This window comes from Sebastes fasciatus, chromosome 15 (assembly GCF_043250625.1).
Source record: "Sebastes fasciatus isolate fSebFas1 chromosome 15, fSebFas1.pri, whole genome shotgun sequence".
Classification (NCBI taxonomy): Eukaryota; Metazoa; Chordata; class Actinopteri; order Perciformes; family Sebastidae; genus Sebastes; species Sebastes fasciatus.
This window is the reverse complement of record NC_133809.1, coordinates 17,698,910-17,720,563: the sequence shown is the minus strand read 5'-3', so window position 1 is coordinate 17,720,563 and position 21,654 is coordinate 17,698,910. Positions and strand designations below refer to the sequence as shown.

The 21,654-nt window shown below is 41.3% G+C and overlaps 1 long non-coding RNA gene across 1 annotated transcript in view; it reads left to right on the top strand.

Annotated features, from left to right (window-relative positions):
* The window catches only part of LOC141783997 (uncharacterized), a 144,176-nt gene that overhangs the window by 7,562 nt on the left and 114,960 nt on the right, over window positions 1-21,654 (top strand). The window contains exon 2 of the long non-coding RNA XR_012597397.1: window positions 12,173-12,226. This is a non-coding gene — a long non-coding RNA (uncharacterized LOC141783997). The remainder of the gene's footprint in view (window positions 1-12,172; window positions 12,227-21,654) is intronic.

The following is a 21,654-nucleotide window of genomic DNA, read 5'->3' as shown; positions in this document are numbered from 1 at the left end:
AAACTTATGCCAAATTTTGGGGGGGGGAAACTGTCATGGGCGTTTTCAATGGGGTCCCTTGACCTCTGACCTCAAGATATGTGAAGGTAAATGGGTTCTATGGGTACCCACGAGTCTCCCCTTTACAGACATGCCTTTACAGACTTTATGATAATCACATGCAGTTTTGGGCAAGTCATAGTCAAGTCAACACACTGACACACTGACAGCAGTTGTTGCCTGTTGGTCTTGAGTTATGAGTCATGTTATGATTTGAGCGTATTTTGTATGCTAAATGCAGTACCTGTGAGGGTTTCTGGACAAAATGTGTCATTGTTTTGTGTAGTTAATTGATTTCCAATAATAAATATATACATACATTTGCATCAAGCAAGCATATTTACCCACTCCCATGTTGATAAGAGTATAAATACTTGACAAATCTCCCTTTAAGGTACATTTCGAACAGACAAAAATGAATTAATTTGCCATTTTAATCAATTGCCCTAGACATTAATACATTAAAACATTTGATGGCAAGCCCCTTTTACAAAAACGTATATTTTACAAAATGTGTTCAAACATATTCAAAAAATATCTTCTGTAATTTATACTTCAATCAGTCAGTTCTGATTTTACAGTCAGCTTACAGCTTCTTGACCAGTGGATATTGTTTGATAGTGTGCTACTAGACAAAGTATAGAAACGGGTGAAGCACACAGACTACAGAGGTTCAGTATCAGTTTGAGTGGCAAACTTTGAAGTCGACCACAGCCACCATGAGATATGGCATTCTCGACTGCCCCCCCTTCATGTGCTGACACTTGAACACGGTGACCCTCGCCCACAGCACGAAACGTATGGCCGCCACCAGTCGCTCCATGTCAACAGCATCGTCTCCCGGCTGCCTGAACTCACAACTGCAGCTTTCATCTCGTTCACTTTAAAGTATGACCCCTTTGACCTGTCAGCGGCACACACACATCCACTCTCGCCACACCCTGAGCGAAGGACCTCTCACCACCGCACTAATGAGCAGGACTGCTGAAACACAGCGTGGCCTTTTGGATGAGAGTGACAGAGATGAGGAGCAAACTAGGAGGAAACCTGAATTTGTACAATTGTAGAATACCACATGTCTTCATTATCCTTCTGAAGTGATATACTGAAATCTTGTTACACTCGTGTGTGCGCAAAGATCTTCGGATATCAAAAGATTCACGGATGACTTTTATTCTACCCTTAATTATTTTCTTTTATGATTATATTTCTCTGTGGAGCCCCATATGGAAGCTAGTACAGTTATGCAGATTCCCAAAGGTATTAAAATCACAGAGCCGAGTAACAAGCCTCCTTTTTATGATTGGTATCGTAGAATATATAACTCTGTTTGGTTAGCTGTCATATAGCGAGAACCGCTTTTACAACAAAGTGCATGTTTTTTTTTTTATTTTGTTCTGTGATACAAGAAAGTAATTTGACTTTGGTTCTTGTTGTTACAGTAATGAAACTGGATGGCAACCCCTCTGAGGATAGAAACAAAACATAATGTCCTTGACAACGCTCAGTCTCTCTCTTTTCCAAATGAAGAAACAAGACTTTGTTCAAAATAGAAGCCGCGCGATTATTTCTGGCGCAGATTTCCCCAAGGTAATGTTCATTGTGTTTTAGTATATGTTGTTCCATAGCAACTGAGATGAAATGGTTTTATTGATTTGCTCAGGAGCAAATTAGGCCTCACCCTGGAGTATCCATGCAATTCACTCTGCACTGCCGCCGCTGCGCTATATGAACAACCTTCAACAGATATTTCTTCCTCCTCTTTAATTACCACTGGTTACCTGAATGGCATGGCACACAGAGAGCTGCCCTCGTAATTAGCCGTCAGCTGTTTTAAGGCACAGCTCATTGATTAGGTCATGATCGCTAATAGGACGTGAAATCCTGCTGCCTTCTCTATTGATATAGACGAGAATGAATGGCGGGTTTAAATCACCGCCAGACCTCAGATTTAAGTATTTAAATAGGCAAATGCGTAATATCAGTGTTTTACAATCACATTGCAGTTCTGAACATTTTAGTGCACATCCAGGGGAACCATTAATTTATGAAAGATGTGCTTCTCATGCTGATTTAGAACGTGGAGATACACAGTAATCCCTATTTGACCATATTTACAGAAAAAATAAATGTCTTAATAGGAGCAGAAGAGCTTTTTACAGATTTATATCCACATGCATTTTGCTTTCTGCTTCACTGTTCACTGCAGTGGACCAGATCCTCTTGCAGTGGTGGAAGAAGTACTCATATATACTACTTAGTTTAAGTAAGTTAAGTAAAGTACTCATTATGCGGAATGGCTCATTTCAGAATGATTTGTATTATATTATTGGATTATAATTATTGATGCATTAATGTGTTTTTCATTTTAATGTTTCCGCTGGTAAACGTGGAGCTAAATGTAATTACTTTATATACTGCTGGGTAGCTTAATCCATAATAATATATCATAATGTATTAGTTGATTTATATTTTGTAACTAGTAAAGTAAAGTAACTAGTAACTAAAGCTGTCAAATATGTGTAATGGAGTAAAAAGTACAATATTTGCCCCTCAGATGTAGTGGAGTAGAAGTATTAAGTAGCACAAAATGGTAATATTCAAGTGCCTCAAACTTGTACTTAAGTACAGTACTTGAGTAAATGTACTTAGTTACTTTCCACCACTGTCCTCTTGAGGCAAGGATGCCTCCCAAATGAGGAAAATCCGTGTTTGCTTCTGATTAAGTGCCAGAGTCTAGGGCTGCAATTTACGATTATTTTCATTGTCGATTAATCTGTTGATTATCTTCTCGATTAATCAATTAGTTGTTTGGTCTATAAATTCTGAAAAATTTGAAAAATGTTGATCAGTGTTTCCCAAAGCCCAAGATGACGTCCTCAAATGTCTCGTTTTGTCCACAACTCAAAGATATTAAGTTTACTATCATAGAGGAGTAAAGAAACCAGAAAATATTCACATTTAAGAAGCTGGAATCAGAGACTTGTTTCTCTTAAAAAAATTACTCAAATAGATTATCAAAGTAGTTGGCGATTAATTTAATAGTTGATAACTGATTGATTATATGTTGCAGCCCTACCAGAGTCCATCTAAATAATTAAAAAAAAATGCTTAAACTACAGTTGTACATTTTAGATTGTCAGCCATATTGATCATTAGATGTAGACACGACTAAATTCCTGGATTTTTAAAAAATAAATGGCAAATATAACCGTAGATATTGTGCTACAATCTGTTAGCGTGTATCCTGTGCAACCAACCACTATATTATGTTAAATTTTGGCAATTTCACATTGAATATCCAGACCTCAGCGTGTCGTTTCTTTGTTCATTCATAATCATTGATCTTCTCTCTGGGAATGCGACTAGTCTGGATGAACAGGTGGGCCAGTGCCTACAGGCATGTGAACTCGAGGCCTCGGCAGCTCCACCAGCCACACTTTGTGCTCGGGAGACTTTTGGCGGACGTGTGGCAGTCCCCCCTCCTTCCATCTCCACAGCTCCCCAAACACAGTTGTTCATGAATATGGATGGCAGGCAAGGCTCCCTGGCATCATTAACGTGCCACAAGCCCATATAAATCACATCACCATAAAACCTCCAAATGCTCTGATAGAGAAGTTAACACGATAACAACCGGCAGAAGTCAAGAAGACAAACAATTCTCGAGAGCAGGAACACCGGGTTCCTGCTTAGTTGCTTGTTCTGCAGATTTGATTGGGGTCCTATATTACTCTGCACTTGTGTAGTAGTGTTAACAGCCACAAACATATCATGTGACAAGGCTGGGTGCAGTTGCATGCAGGACACAGTTTATCTTGGCTGAGATGTCGACAGGCACTCATGCACAGCTGCAATACTGACTTGAACCCAAAGAAAATTCCCTCCTCTCAGCATGGGCAAGCAAAGCACTGACGTCTTTTCACTTTGAAAAATGAGGGCATATATTAAACTCTCAGGACCCACTTTTGTTAAACTACTGTACTTCATGGATTTTGCCCTGGGATGTTTGAGTATTATGGCCAGAGTCTACAGAACTACAATATGATTGGGTTTAATAACAATGTAAAAAGTGAAGGGTCGTTCCAGTTGTCTAATCCAATAGTTTTTGATTTGAACATTTGTGTTTATTGGTTCAATCTGACAAAGTAGATTTATTTTTTATGAAAATGCATCTCCCTCTTTCTCTCTGTGGAAAGAATTGCGGGGTAAAAGCACATTTAAATGGCACAATCAGCAGCTGGACTCTGCACTGAGGGCATTTTGACAAGCTGTTGGCAGCCAGCCTCCTCCTCTCGTCCTCTCTGACAAAGCCATACACAGCCATGAAACACACACAAATGCTTGGTGTGTATTGCTGCCCGTTTTAAAAAGACCTTCTAACCATCTGTAGCGTTCTTGAATAGGAACCGTTATGACTTTGGTTCAGGATACACATGAACATGCTGTGTTTATCCGCGGGCCACGTTCAGACCAACAATAGCACTGCGTCAAAAAAACAGCTAGAGCTCATTCTCTTTCAAGGAGACCACTGCACTGCTGCAGAGGGCTCCAACTCAAAACATAGGGTCAGTTGTCCATCAAAAAGTTGCCCCTGGCTCAACTTTTGCCACACTGTGGTGCAACATCCTCCAACCTGACTGGGTAGAATACCTTGTGGCATGTAGCTTGGAGTGCTGTGCTAATTGTAGTGTTGTATAGGCCTACTGATTGCTGTTTGAGCAAAAAATGTGATATGGGATTAGGGATGTCACAATACCAGAAATTTAGTAGCTGATACCAATAACAATGAAATTCCACGATTCTCGATACCAATTCGATACCATGGTATATGGAAGGTCGGTGGTTCGATCCCCGGCTGCTCCGGGTCACATGTCGATGTGTCCTTGAGCAAGACACTTAACCCCAAATTGCTCCCGAAGGCATAGCCATCGGTGTGTGAATGAGTATTTAGATTAGATCCTGATGGGCAAAGTTGGCACCTTAGCAGCCTCTGCCATCAGTGTATGAAAGGGTGTGTGAATGGGTGAATGCTGACATGTAGTGTTAAGTGCTCTGAGTGGTCGGAAGACTAGAAAAGCGCTATATAAAAGCAAGTCCATTTACCAATTACCCTTTGCATACTGTTTTTTGTTAGGTTAAGTTATGCACAATGTAGCATAAAAATAGGGTGCATTGATGGTGAGTTTATTACATTTTCTATCATCCCTGGGACGACGGGACGCCATTAGTCTCGAGCCTAGACAATACCTACAGTACTGTTTTCAGAATCTTGGCATCGACTTGGTACCGAAGTATCGGTTCTCCTGACATCTCTACTATAGATGCAATTTGCTTGACTTCTGTTTATCTTACATGCACTGAGTTGGAAGATCCTGCCATAGATTAGTATAAACTGCTGCATGGTGTCTTGCCATCTGATAAGCTTTTGAACTAGGCGTCTTAGCCTACATTTCATTTTTCACCGTTATCTGTACTTCCAAATCAAAGCAGTGTATTTTTTCAATGCAGTACTATTGCTGATCTGAATGCAGCCTTAGATTAAGATATGACAGTGTACCTCAGTTGCACACCTTGAGCAAAAAATGAATGGATAGTTATATAAAGGCATCATGTCACTATGACCAGTCACACACAAAATATGTAGCACTGATTCTTTACATGCTGGCATTTTTTATTCATGGACATGTGGGACAAACTACAGGGGGACTAATTCTCTGCACCACAAAAGAGAACACATGGTGTGCCTGCTATTTTGTATTTTTTTTCTCCATGACAGTGCACCCTGCAAACTTCAAACAGGAGCCCCGTATCCAAAAAAAGGAGGTGCTCTGAGTTTGACTTTTTGCCGTGTTTGATGAGTTGAGTCTTCCCCTCCGAATCTACACATGAATATGGAGTAGCAGGGCCTCGATGAGGCAGGCAGGCAGGCATTTCCTCTCTTCTCAGAGGAACTTCAGACGAGGTTCCTTGCGGGGGGTCTGGAGTGGATTCTGGGGGGCACGACAATGCCAGCCTTCTTCACAAAAACCTGGCACTTTTTGTCTTTGGAGAGAATCCATGCAAAATTCATTGTTTTCACCCTGCAAAGACAGAGGCTGGATAAATATTTTTTGAAGCATATGTATAAGGAGATGAGAGGGATGGTGCCTTAGCTTTGCGCTGGAACTTTTTTTCCTTTTTCTCTTTATCCGCAATAGCAATGTGAGGTACTAGATGATTCAAATACACTGGACTGATCTCTCCTCCCTAATCAATACAGGAATTATTCAGTAAGGTTGTACATGATTGAACATGGGGCTGCATTACTTTGATCTTTCATGAGATAATTCATACAAGTGGAAGTTGTTACAGCAGTATTTCCTCAGATACCCTTGCTTTACATTTAAAACGGGATATTTCCGTTGTGGAAGCATCGATTTTACTGATTTTTTTTTTTGCTCTGTAACATCATATTACATTACTTAAGACTCAAACAGTGACAGATATGAGAAACAACTACATTTATCCCTCAAACATCAGAGCTGCATAAAAAAACGTAGGAAAGTCTGACTAGAATAGTGTGAAAAATGAGAATGGATGCTGTAATGTTAAATTCATTATAGTATCGAATAACTTCGAAACATTTTATTATAATATATGACAGCATGTAACAAGTGCATTCTTTCTATCTGTTGAGCTGCTGCTCCACTATAATGAAGGAAGGATGAATAGCTCATTATTAATGCTATATACGCCATTGTAAAGCAGCTGTAAAACCAAGACGACTAATGTTTTATTTTGATGCAGCAATTCTTTTGTCACTTTAGCTTCATGTTTTATCAGACTCTGATTTCCTCGGGGACTTTGCACACCGGCAAATCATCCATTTAGAGCTGAGGAAAACCGGGCGAATTTACTGAAAACGATAGCCTGTAACTCAATTTAGACAACTTTGGAGCAATGCTCACCCACTTCATACAGAATTAGATTAACAGTAGCCGAATGCTGATATTAACCAAGTGATGTAATTACAACTACAGGTTTGGTGCTAAAGCAATTATCAAGCTGAGTGAATATTCCCAAATCAGATTAAGACGGTGAACTTCAACCCCTCCGGATTGAATAAAACATCATTTATCTAGCGTGGCTACCCCTCCCTTTGCCTTTGACTTGTCTTTTACAGTAAGATTAATATTCAGAGATCTTTCATTGACATCCACTTAAACCCACCTTTGTCATAACGTTGCTTCAAAGGCAATATCTCATTCAATAAGTCATATCACATCTCCTTTTCATCTATACAGACCAGGGTTTACGCTAGACTTTTTTTTTGACGGCCAGTATGGTTATATAAGTTAAATGAAAAAGCGGTCTAAAAAATAAATAATAGGCGGGTTGGCATGTGCGTTGTAGGGCTGTAGCCTACCGAATAGTTTGAAGCTTCATTCATAACGTTGACATTCAAATTATAATTAATATCTAACGGAAACATTGCGTGCAGGCCACCTTCACTTCTCCTCTCAGTCTCTCTCTCAAGCACACACACCTATCACTGTAATTGTCTCAATCCGAAGTCCAAAAGTCAACATTTATGGAAGAAACATGGATGTAATCATTATTTATATCATCATCATAGTAGCTTGGTCCGAGCCACGTTTGTTTTGCATTTACACAGTCGGCTGTCTCCGTATGAAGACCGGCTTTTTTCACGCATAAGAGCGGACAGCCAGCGGACCATGAGGAGATATTTGCCGAATTTGACAAGTGTATTGGATTAGCACAGCGGAGTGTAGGCCATTTAAACTTTTGTATAATATATGTTTATATTTAAGTTGTCTTGGCAACATATCTTACAATATTAAGCTATTTAATATGCTATTAATTCATTAATTTGACATATTTCCCAACGGATATTTTGGCCGTTGATCATTTAATCTGCTGGACAACTACATCTGATACCGGCTAACATTAACCCTGATGCAGACATTAATCTGGTCCGTGTTTCATCTAATTTTGACCATGGCTCCACAGATTTTAGCAGATATTTGTCTTAATCCCAACCTGAAGAAGAAGTAGTAGTAGTAGCACGCCAAATAGTTCATAATTGCATCTTTTCCAGGAGTGAGCAGTTACTTCTAGAAGAGGTGAGCGAAGTCTTGTCATGGAGCTAATGGGAGGTGGCCCCCTTGTACACAGGTCATTATTATTGCCCTGGGTCAGGATTATAGGAAAGCTAATGCTAAGATATGCAGCGGGATGGAGATGTGGCTAGAGGAAGTTTGAGCACGGATTGACTCCTTAATGTAATTACACCCACTCAGGGGAGAGCGGATGACAGAAGTGGGCTGGGGATTTGAGAGCGGGATGTGACAGCCTCACAATAGAGAGCAGAGGAGTGTCAGCAGACCTGTCTCTCAGGGTTGAGGGTCGGCCTCATGGCCTCGGGCCAGGCACAAGAGATTAAAACGTCCTGGCCGTAGGGCCTGGAAACAGCACACCCATACACAGGACACCGGAGCTGGAATTAGAATAATGGGACATGAGGATGATGCATTTAATTCATTGTTGTTATTCCAGTGCTGTTCCTTTTTTGCTTTAAGCACATCCACTGGGTTGACTTCCATACAAAATTCTGCAGCCTGTTTTTGTTGTGCAAAATTGTGAATGTGGAAGTGTGTGATAGATGCATTATGTTGTTCAAGTTTGGATAAAGCTTGTTATTTCCGTCAGGTGTGATTTCCAACGTAGACAATGTAGCTTTTACTTCTTGACATGCAATCACAGAATGGATTGCCCACTCCGGGGTTGGCACTCCCTCACACAGAGAAAGAAAGAGACGGGGGGAAAGAAAGGCCCTTTGATGAAAGGACTGAACCCAGCCCCCCACTCGCACTCTTTCCCTCCCTCCTCCTCTTCCTTGCCCTGTGGAGTTAATCTGGCAAAGAGGAGGCAGCAACAGCCAATTTACACAAGCAGCAGCAGCGTTTTTTTTGTGTGTGCGGTACCTTCTCTTTCGCTCGCCTTGCCTGCGTCTCCACCCCCATCCACCTCTCTGTTCTTTGTGTGTACGGTTGCTCGCCCATGTTTGTGTGCGCGGCGTCTGTGTTACTCTGCATGCGTTTGGGCGGTGGAATAAAATCAAGTACAGTAAGGTGAAAGACGGTCCAACCCCCGAGGCTGGCAACACCTGCCTCACACAAGCTGTGCGGCGGAGGTGTCATGGCACAGGTATCGCCACCTACCTTCACCCACTCTCATGTGCCCCCACTTATTGTACAGTCTGTCACTTCTTCTAGTACCCGCCTACCTTTCTTTGTTAGTTTCCATTCTGTCGTCACTCTGATAACGCCTTTGTAAGTGCCTTTGAAGCATGTAAGGTAAGAAAACGGATTAAGAGTTCTCCATGATTGAGCCCCACCCTCCCACCGCCCCTCCATATACACACACACACACACACACACACTGGTGTCAGATGTGCATCCCTCTTGGCCACCTATGCATATCAGACTCAGCTGTGCCCCAGGAAAAGAGGAAAAAATTGGACATAGCATGTTTCAATTACCAACAGGGCTTTCGAAGGCAGTAGAATGAAAAGCCTGAATGATGCTGTGTGTTCAATCTACGTCATGGCGGACGGATTTGGTCATTAATCAACAGTGTTTACTCAGTCCATCAGTGTGTTCGAACAGTAATTACCTAAACACAAACTATGGTTTTTGTTTTGTAATGGTATTAGTCATGCTGGTGAGAGGCGCTTGTTTCTGCTTCCTGCTGTAATGTGTTCAATAAATCCTCCGGACACACTCATTCTCTTGCACTTCTGAATCGAATCCAAACATTGTGGCCCATCAGTTTTTCTCCACACAGGCTTGCCCAGATCAATTAAATCAAAGTTCATCTCAGCCGGACATAAATTATTTAATGACTGGCATCTGGATCTGGTGTGGCTGTGCATGCATCCGAGCTGTGATGGGAATGGGAACTGAAGGGATATAGGATGTTGTTTTTCAGCTTTTTTTTTTTTTCATCTCAATATTAAATTTTTTTTTTTACAATATCCATGGTAGCAGTAGGGCTGGGATGATTCACTTATGTCCTGATTCGATACTATCACGATACTTAGGTGCCGAGTCCTTTTTGCTGAGAATTTTTAAGTATTGCGATTCGATATTACGATTTATTGTGATTTCTGTTTAACTTTTTTAACACTAGACCATGGGAAAAAGTTGAATCATACACTTCTAGGGACTTTCACTTTGGAAAATAGTTAAATTAATACTTTAAAATGTTTGGATTTATTTATTTATTTATTTATTTTTAAATTTTATAATGTGAGGTTGCAAGTTGTATCCACGCGGACCCTCTGCCGTTCTCTGCTTTGTCGTTTCGGCTCGCTGCGGCCGGTTGCGGTCTGTTTTGGTTGACGGATACGAAACGGACATGACGTCACGTTACTCAGACTACAACAATAAAAACGGTAACTTCCTTCTACCTCCGCATAGACTCAAATGAAGCAAGTAAATCGGTTCTGCCATAACAAAAAAAAATATTTATAAAATAAATAAATCGTGATACATAGGTGAATCTATTTTTTTCCCACCTGTAGCAGTAATTGTTTTGGATAAATGAGACAACACTGGTGGCCCAGGAAAACCAGCCCAGAATTGAAATTTCAGTTCTCTTAAAGGTCACTGGGCAGATTGTTTTTGTGTTGTATTTTATATAAGACATTTAATTTTTTGTAGTTACCATTGACAACCAAGAAGAAAGCATGACTGCCAGTGACAAATATTCTCCAGATGGATGTCGACGTCGGTGAGTTTCTTCTCTTTTTGGTTTAGATTTTTAGGTCTGCCTCTCACTAAGCTGTTGGTCAAAGGTGAAGGAGACCAGTCTCTTTCTAATTTACACAATGATGCATCAGCACTTTGTGTGCCCCGGGTCAATATAGGTCTGCCAGCACCTCGTGCAGCCTGTCAGAGTCAATAGACTGGCTGACATGACATGTCCTGCACCAGTGATTGAATTACTGGCCATTTGTCTGCCATGATTGTCTTGCTGTCATATCAGCGTTAATCTCGTTGTGGGCGCTGCCTCTCGTATCTTCATCAGATGTGACAAAGGAATAAAAGCACATTTTGCAGTGGCATTAGGATTCTTTGTTATAGGATGCCATATATTCCTGTTTAAGACCAATTTGAATAGCTAAGTACCTTCATGACTTCTAATGAGGAACTGTGATGTCTCTGCCTGCCCTTATCTTTTCATCCTGTCTGCAAGATTTAATTCACACCCACAGTACAAGCCTCAAAATAACAACTCTATTCAGCAATGGTCTGTAGAAAGGGACATTCAGTTTTCTTATTCCTGTGTGGTTTTAGAGATGCATTGTTAATGCATTTTGATGCGAGTCTGCATTTAAATTAATTTTTGAATAGATCTTTGTAAAATAAAAGATGTGCTAATGAAGCTCTCGTTATGTCGACGATGATTTTCCTCCATACTTGCTGTACCCTGTTGGTAGAAGCAAGGTGGGCCCCCACACAGCATGTTGCAGTGTAAATGTGTATCATTGCATGCATACAGTATTTATGTAATGTATAGTTGCTGCACCACATTTTCAGTGAATTAATTGGCTGCAGTGTGTGGTGATTACCATGAAGGAGTGGCGTGGACTGAATTACGATTAGTATGAGTAAATAAATAAGAAGTCACTGGGGATATCAACAGGAAGGAATGCTCCCAGAATTGCTTAAACAAGAGTGTTGGCCTAAGATAAGCAAGAATATGTTTTTAAATGTTTATTACAGCCTGTACGCTCATGTAAAACATCTTAAAGTAGTCTTGAACACAGTCCCTAGTTGTTCTAAAATGTATTTACATTTCATAACCAACGCATATGAACTGCCACTGAATTAATGCTGCTCGCTGAGACTTTAAATACATGTTATTGCCAACAGTTAATGTTGCTTTTGTCCTCTTACAGTCCTGACATTATACTCCAAGAGTACTGAGACAAACCATAGAATTGTTAATAATTCAGACATGGTGGAATATGCATGCTTTTTCTCTCATAGACTACTTAAAATGCACAGACTGAGACTCTTCAAATATTGATTTTCTCCCTCTCTCCAATTGTGTTTTTATGCAGTGAACCTCCGACTTAGCCCTTCCTGTGACATATGAGACAAAGGAGTGTGAAAAGGTAGGTAGGCTTCAATAGTAAGAGTCTTCTTCTAGTGCCTTTTTATGCTTTAGCTCAGCATTTGCATCAGCTCCTACATGACACAATGGTGATTTTGTGGCATTCTGTAATATAAAAACGCATAAATTCCATCAAAGAGGAATAAGCAGCTCACTAATCCAACCACAGTTACTGCCTCGCATGTGTAAATTCAGTTTTACAGCCTGTCAGGCCTTAGCAAGACGCTCGGTGGCACAACTTCAGAGGAACTCCTTGATGGTTGTAATTCATCCGCTGCAGTTTTCAAAACCTCATAGTTCACCTTGCTCCTCCGATCCGGACCCGGCCCTGGCACGTATTATTTAACAGGGAGATGAATGGCCGATTGGGCGTTGCTCATGTGTCATGGCGTAAGTCGTGATAAATAACAGGAGTGGACTGACAGGTCACAGGACAGTAAAGAGTAGAGATATCAACATCAACACAGGCTCAACCAACCGCAGTGTAATTTTGCAAGTCGTTAAATCACTGCCAGAGAAATACGAGTCCAAGGTTATTGAGCGCAGCGTGAGTGATGGAGACTTGGAGTGGTCCACGAGGCTCAAGTTGCTGCGGAAATGAGATTTAACACTGTGTCATGTCATAGACCTTAGCCGAGCAGAGGAGGGAACTGAATTGTATCTGTTGATGCAACGCTTGAGCTGTTTAGTGCATTATATTGGGAGGAATAATGGACTGAAACTTTATCTGAAAATGAATCAACACAGTAATTCTTCGCCAGGGCTGCGTTTTCTCTACAGCAGGGCTTTTTTTTTTTATTTACAAGGCTGTTGTGTTTATTCTGATGGACAGTACCCATCTACTACATAATGGGGAAGGAGAAAGGAAGGGTGAGGTGAAAGGGGTTGAAGATGTGAGACGGACGGGAGGGGGGGGTAGGCGGGGTACACCATCCAATTTGTGACGGACCAGATGCTGTACCCTCGAGCGAGGTATTTTACCCCAAACGGTACCTGTAAAAACTCCATCTGTTGAAATGGGCCCTGGAATATGTCAGCACTAGCTGAAGGCTCTCTTGCTGTGCTCGAGCTGGCTGTCTGGCTCTGAGGATCATGTGTTGTCAGCTGTACCCCATGGGCTGAGAGCAGGAGAGAGAGGCTGCTATGGCAGTCTGACAGCAGGGCTGTGGCAGCCGCAGCCTGTACCATCGCCCAAGAGGGGAAGAAAGGGGGGGGCAGAGAGGGAAAAAAGAGAGAGAGAGAGAGAGAGATCTTATCATAACATGGAGCCCATGTTGTTGAATGTCAGTGTGGTGGAGAGATTGAAAATCATCTCTTCTGAATGTCACTAAAGGTGCTGTATGCATACAGCTGCAACATTTGCTCTGCTGAAAAGAATAATGGTCAGCAAGCTTCTGGACAGATGTGTCACCAGCTGATGTGTCCTCTGATGCAAGAGAAAAGCCAGTAGGTTCACCGTCAATGGGAGTTTTACAGGTGGAGAAAAGGGTGTATGCGCCTGCACACAAGTATGTATTTAAATTGTCCCTACAAGTTTTGAATTGTTATTTGGGCTTGTCTTAAAACGGTTCTTTCAGTGTGGTTATGCGGTTACAGTATTTCATAAGCCCCACAGCTCGCTCCAAGGAAGCCTCAGGCTTTGTCTTATATTCTAAGATGATGTGAGTAAACCGTGCGACATGAAATTACAACCATCTAATTCAGTCTTTTTTTTTGTATGTGTGTGTTTTGTGGATGATCTTTATAAAATGTGTGCAGAGTTTTGACTGTTTGATTAACGGCCTTTTAATGATTACCTTTCAATAAAGGTGTGGTTGAACGCTGTTACTCAGCTCACAATAATGCTAGTTGAAATTGCAAAGGACCTTAAGGCGAGGCTGAAACAAGAACCAGTCCGATGAGTAAGTGGAGACTCAGAGGAAGTGTTGCTGAATGACCACGCGTTCCCAAGCCTACACTCCCTCTGCACAGGGAGGCAAAACATTGCCTGCAATTTTGCATCCAGTCTTACTCAATTTAACCTCACAGTTTCACTCTTGTTCAAAACGTCCATCTTTATAAAGGACTATAGATGCAACTTCGACAGCTCACGTGTCAAGTAAAAAATTGGTCTCCTCCCCATCGCTGAACCATAAATGATGGTCCTGTGTCACCCCGCAGTGGTCCAGGGCTAAGACTGTAGTTATAGTCAGACATGTGTCCTCTGTCTGTGCTTAGAGGACATTTATGCCCCCACTAGCAAAAACTGTAATACGTTTCATTTGCAAATGAGGTCAAACAGTTGGATGAAACCTGGAGACTGCACAATGTCTATATTTTAGTTTCATTTTCTCCTGATTTTAACACATCTTCTCATTAGAACTATCTTTTTCACACCTGCAGCAGTTGTGTGTTTGTGTGGAAATAATCAATCCCCATAGCAGTAATCAATGGGGGGAGAAGTATGCAGTAATTTAGTTAATTAAAAGCTGGGGGGCATCAGACAAGACAGGGCGTTAGATCTCCATTTTAGAGGTGGCTTAATTATGTGCTATACTTTGTAAAATGGCTGATAGGGATTTCCTGCCCGGGCACGAGAACTCTGAATATTCATCAGGCATTGTTAAATGGTGTTTGTAGACATATTACCACTTCAGGAGATTTACCCTCGCTCTTCGGTTACTCATCCAAAGAAGCATTAGTGGGGAAACAATTCCACGGGCCGCAGTGTTAAACGTAGTATTGTGCGTGCGTGTTAACAAACTGAACACCAGCATGTCTTGTAGACATTCAAACAACAAGAAAATGAGCGAGGCTCCAGCAATGTAGCAGCCATCCTGGCAAGGAAAAAACCCACCAATTAGCAGTGATCTGTTGAAGCTAAGTGGACTTAGAGTGAAAGCAAATCGAATAGGAACACGAGGGATGAATTCTCTAATTTGAAGTCATTTTGATGGGCAACCTGAGCACGGCGGAGCATATGGCAGACAATTCCGGTGTGTTTTGATAGTGTTCATAAACGGAGACCATTGCCATGCTTCATTTCAACCCAAGTGCACTTTGCTAAAGATAAATGCAGCATAGAAAAATGAGGGGGTGTAAATTGGTCTGTAATTGCATTCTCTGGGGAACGACCGGCACACAAATCTTGTCCCATATGCACTTGCTGTGTAACACCTACACATGTATGTGCAAAGTTATCTGCACAATTTGCATTCAAGCAATTTCATGCAAATGTCAATCTTTCTCCACCAAAAAATACACCTCTTCAACTTTGTTTAATTTGGCAGAATAAAATGAACTGAACTGAAACTGGTTTGCTCAGAGACCTGTGGATATGCTTACTAAGTGAGGGTGTCAGCCTTTATCAGATTTGAACCACACCAGCCACAGTAATGCCGCTATGATGATGTCATCCAGTTTACTCATTCGGTATCCCAGATTACAACCTCGTAGTGTGAAATTACTGCGAGGCCTCATAAAAGCTATAGTTTATTCAGTTACCTGCTGTAGAATCATCTTTATCCATTACACCAGGTCTTGACACAATCTCAACTGGACCAGGTTGTGGAATTGACTTGTCTATAAGACCCTGATTACAGCTCCAATTGGAATTAATGATGATAATTATGTTACATAATAACTACATAGATGGCTTGTTATAAACATTTACACCAACGAGTGTACAGATGTGCACTAAAGGTTGTTTCTGTGACTGATTCAGGGTGCTCCCTCTCCACGAGAGGAGCAAAGAGCCGCAGGGCATGCCAGTCTGGCTTTACGCGTGGCTGTCGCTCTCTGTTTTAGATGTCCATAAAACATGATGGATATTGTAATTCTTCTACCTATTCACGGCTGACAACAGTGCTGACAAGTTCTACAGAAATCGGTGTTGAGAAAACTAAGATGAATTGTAAGTTACCACTATAATCTCGATTTGCCATAAATCACCTCCTGCACTTGACTCTTTAACTGCGGGCTTTCATAATTACATGAATATTCAGCTTTAGCAAACTTGGCAAATATCACTCCACCCCACAGTGAAGTGCTTGTATCACGTCTACTCTTATCACATCTCTGTCTCGGCAGGCCCTGTGCATCCACTTGGGCTCGATGCTGCTCCTTCTGATGGAAAGAGGGGGCGTTAAACACGTGGTACAGTCCTTCTACAATGTTTTAATTAAAAGAGCTTCTTCAGAGGAGGGAGGCTCAGAGGGTGAGAGGTGGACCATAGGGTGAGAGGCATCTGCCCTCACAAGCACCAAGACAGATGGACACCTTTGCGGGGTCCTTTTAATGCTGATTATTATGAAGATGAGAATGTCTTATTAGTGACCTGAAGTATGGCCATTTCTTACCTGGTCTTAAAAGATAATGATGGTGATGATTTTATATTTCTGTTACTGTCAACAAATCCCATGAAAAGACCGAAACAAACTAGTGTTAATCCGTCTCAATACTTTTTGATTGGCCCCAAGCACATTCATTCCTTCTAACAACGTAAATCGGGTCACAAATATGCTTTAATTTCTATAAAAGGCTGAACAATTACCTAGAACAGGCGGGCATTGTAGTTTTCAGCAAATGTTACTCAAACATGAGTAAATTGTGTATTTGATGGATTATTTTCAGCAGAGGATTAATACACATTTGGTGTGGTAGTGAGTGTTTTCGGCAGCAGGACGGTGGTTGTAGGATTGACTCAAAATAAACTACAGTGTCCATGTTCACTGTAATGAAGGAACAATATCAGTACAACATTGTGACTCACTGATGTGTTTGCTGTTTTTGGACAGCAATGGATTCCTATGGCACAGAGAGGAATACAATGCATCAAGCTTTGTCTACACAGGCGACATATGTTAGTAGTAAGGCTAGGTATCGTTTGAAAAGTTACAATGCCTGTACCAATACTAGTATAAAATCATACAGATACCAATAGAGTACTTCATTCGATACCCATCATGTGAATGGAAGCTGTGTGTATGTCCCACTGTGTACAGGCAGGCCTTTTTTCTGAATACTGTAAATATGAATTGTATGTCAACGGCGAGTGACGAATATCTTTTTGATCCCGTTTGAATTGCGCCATGAATCACACATATGTTTGCCAATTTAAAACATGATTTTGCTGCTGCGGTAGTGGGCCAATCACACATTGCATTAAATCGAAAAGTGCTTGCTGTGATTGACTGCGAGCAAAACCATACAAATAGAATTTCTTTTCTAGATCTGTGCACAAAAAGGATCGATTGAAGGTGTTGTTTGACTGGAGAAGTTTTAATACTACTTGGTAATTGGTTATTTCGGTCGATACCTTATTAATTACTAATTAATTGTTGTTTTTTTCATGTCTTTTCATGGGATTTGGTGGCAATAAGAAAAATAAATAATATAGTCAGGCTTATCCTTTCAGCGTGTGACGCCTGAGACTAATTTGCCTGTGGGGACAGGAGTTTGTGTCATTTACAAGGATATGGCAAGCTTAATGACATTTTTAATTACAATCAATTGTACAAATTAATCTCTAATTTTAGATGACTGACTTGACCTGACAAGATCTGATAATATTTTTCCGTTTCAATCAAATATTAATATTGCTTTTGTGCAGCAGTCTGTTTAGAATTATAATCATGCAGGAAAAATAAGACACTATTAGTGATAATAGTGTTTTTCCTGTTTATGATGTAAAACATATATGGTGAGATTATCTCATTGTTAATTCATAAGATCTTCAGATGAATAATAGATTATGTCCTTTGAGACCAGTGCCCTTGTGCCTACCCTTGTTATTGAGAGAATTCCAGATCATATCAGGCCAGCACGTTTCCTTTAGCGTCCTGCTGGAAAGTCTTTCTCAAAGCCGGCGACTGATCCATCATGTTACCTCGGTGTTGCACATATCATACATCATCATAGAGGATATTGTGTATTTTCTGCTTCTGTCTGCTGTAATATTTGGGTTTGACATTTACTGTATGTTGCTTTCCGTCCTGAATTGCTTTTGCAGTGTCAGTCCTGGGTGCGTCTTCATGAAAGGGCATCTAGGATCACTATTTTTTTTGCTCTCCAGCAAGCTGGAATTAATTCAGGGTCTCCCTCGGTGTGATGAATCATGAACTTGATAAACATTTAACTAGTTCTACATTTAAATTACTAAGAAAAATAATTACTCAGCCTGTATGAAATAAGTGATTATCATACTCGGTAACGTTGGAATGATACACTCTTCATTACGATCTACTGTGTTTAAAATAGCAATAATTAAACATCTGCCACATTTCAATTATTTCCACTTGTGGGTAAGAACGGCCCCGAGCAAACGGGAGCCTATGCCCTATGCATCTTGGGTACAAGAGCCTGAATAATCAAGATAATTATCTCCCTCAGCAACAGGGTTTTTTCAAAAGGAATTACCATAAAACATTGCTAATTTTAATGGGAGACCTAATGCAACTCAAATAATTATAGCGAGGAGGGATGAGGGTGGAGGAGTGGAGCGACGCTTGAATCATTCACCCCCATTTAGAGGAAGAGGAGGGGGAGGAGATAGTGGTTTGAATATCAGAAGGTGGAGTCAGATCTATTGTCACTAATTGATTCTGCTGAAAGCCTGTATGGCAGGTAGAATGGGTCAGTGAGTGTGATCAGGTGATCGCTCATCTAGTGATCATCTAGTAGCTGTATTTTGCAGATTCTACTTTCTTTTCTTTTGTGATAAGAGTCGTAGAAACGGTACAACTTTGCAAGATGAATATGTCCAGTTTTTCACCATTTCCCTTCTCCTTCACACACACACACACACACACACACGCACACGCACACAAACATGGTCAAAAAGGTCAAGCAATTAATCTAGCCATAAACCACGATAAATTACCAAAACCAATTTTGCAGAATAATCCATAACAATATCAGTGCAGGGTTGCCAGGTTGTAAATATAGCAGCTCTGATGCGTGGCTGTAGAGGAAATAAACTCTCTCTGTTGTCCCTCGGTGAAGGAATGAAATTCAGGGTCAAGTTGTTCTCATTTACCCTCTTTCTTGCTCTCAGTTGGTTTCTGGTGATTTGTTGAGTTTATGTTTTTGTGACATGTAATGCTAACTGAGTCCCTTTTGTTTTTCCCTTTCCTCTCTGTTTTGAGTGAATAGCTCTCCAGCTCTCGAGGCGATGATAAACAGCTCGGCTGCATTGCACTGGGTCTTTTCACCCTGAGGAGAATTTGCACCGGAGTGGGGAAGTTTCTGTCAGCCTTAGTTGGATACTGATTTTACATTAAATCTTCTTTCAACATGCTTGCCATATCTTCTTAAGATCTCACAATAGAAACCACTCATTGTTTTTTTTTTTCACAAGATCAAAAGTGATGAGAGAAGTGCTTTAACCCAGTCACTCATCGCTGACAGACCTGATCTTCAGTGAATGCGAGTTCTGAGTCGGAGACGAGCTCCCAGAGGCAGCACTTCCAGAGCTGAGCGCACGGTATCCGTTCACCCCTTAATGAAGCCGCTGTAATCACACTCGTGCAGGATGGTCGTCTCTCATTAGCACTCCGGTTGGAGAAACGCTCTGCAACTCTTTGATGTTGTCAAAGATTCTCACCACTGTGTTCAGAACAAAGAGCGTCTTCCTCTAAGATGAGGGGAGGAGGACGCTTCCTTCTGCTGCGCCGAGAATGTCAGGAAACTGTTTGAGTTGAGGAACCCTTTGTTTCGGTTCCAAAACAAATTATAGAAAAAAAAAAAAACTTTAATGTTACTGTGATTTGTTCTGGGGGGAACCTAATGTGAGAGGTTGAATCCTAATCAAATGTGACAACACATAGCACTTTTCTTTATAGACAGGTAATAAAACAGAATGTGATGGTCTAGTGACCTGTGCAGGTTATTTGCCTCTCGCCCAGTTTGTGCCAGTGATCTTAAATGTGCATCAGCGAAGATAAATGGATGGATGATAAGATAGTTGCTCACAGATGTCTAAAGCACTTGTATGGCAGGTTTTTATGTTTTTGAACCTGTTGGAAGCATCTGAGGCGTACCTGGCATTTGATAAGGCTCTGTTCCCAGGTTGAGTTTGAGACAGGATCTTGTTTTCCACACTTTGGCCCTCGCTTCCATGGCTGCTGTCTGGAGATAACACTGAGGCTAGAGTTGCCAACCTAATGCCACAGAGCAATTGGAGAAAGGCTAAGAAATGGGAGGAAAGCAGAGATTGTGAGGGAGTATGGGGCTAAGTTATTTTTCTTGACTCGTTTGAGATTGTCTGGGGGGCTTTGGTCACACATGGGAGCTTCCTACGTCGGTGCTGATTAAAAGGCCCCACCACTCTCCTGCCTTCAGCAGAATGGCTGCAGGGAATAATACCAAACAGAGAGGCTTTCCTAATTGTCTGCATACCTGTAGGGCAGTGGAAGTTAGTCAGTTAGCCACACGCTGTTTACTCTCTATGTTTTGAAAGGAAACAATTAAAAAAGGGGGGAAAAATGAAAGAGTAGTTTTACAATTTAGCATAAAAGTTTTACTCATAAAGAGAAAACAACCGTTGGAATTTAATACTCTTGTGGTCATCTGATACATTTTTAAAGAAGCCAGCATAAAAGCTCTTTTCAATCTTTGGAAAAGCAACATTTCTAGAACAAATGTTTTTTACCTCCGCCAAGGCCAAAGGCCTAGGAAGGAGGTTATGTTTTCAACGGCGTTGGTTTGTCAGTTTGTTGGTTTGTTTGTCCGTTAGAAGGATTACTCCAAAAGTCTGCGATGTATTTGAATGAAATATTTTGGAGGGGTGGGGTGTAGCACAATAAACAATCCATTCGATTTTGGTGGCGATCCGGATCATGATCCGGATTCAGGAATATTTTTAAGGATTCCGATCAGCCTGAGCATTAAGACCACAGGGTAAAACACATGCACAGTGTAACTGATGACGCGTTGATGACACGTGACCCCGCCTCCTTCTGAGATATGTGTGTGGATGTGTGGCGAGACTCCGATTCGAGGAAGCTGCTGGCCGTCCACAGTGAGAAAGAACAAAGCTGTAGCTGACGGGATGACGGACAACGTAGTGTAACGTTATACAGACGTAACAAGGCTGCTGAATGAGAGAGGCATCCGCCGATACGTTACACTGATACACACCGTGTTAATAAGTCGATCACCTCACGTAACCGCCAGCTGTGAGCTGTGATCTGTTTTTAAAGTCACGCGTTGGCAGAGGGCTGCGCTCTCCGAGTGCAATTCTAGTTAGACTATGCTTTTGTGCTGCTCTCCAGGATTACAGTGAATTGTGTGTTTAGCCTGCTCAATTATCATGGCATCTTTGTTCTACATCTTGTTCATTCTTCATAATATGTGCTGTAATGTCTTAGCACTAGGATGTTCACAAGGTCCTGGGACATAAGGCTCCACGTCAGCAGTGGATGGTTTAATTTCCCTCCATAAATGTTTTAA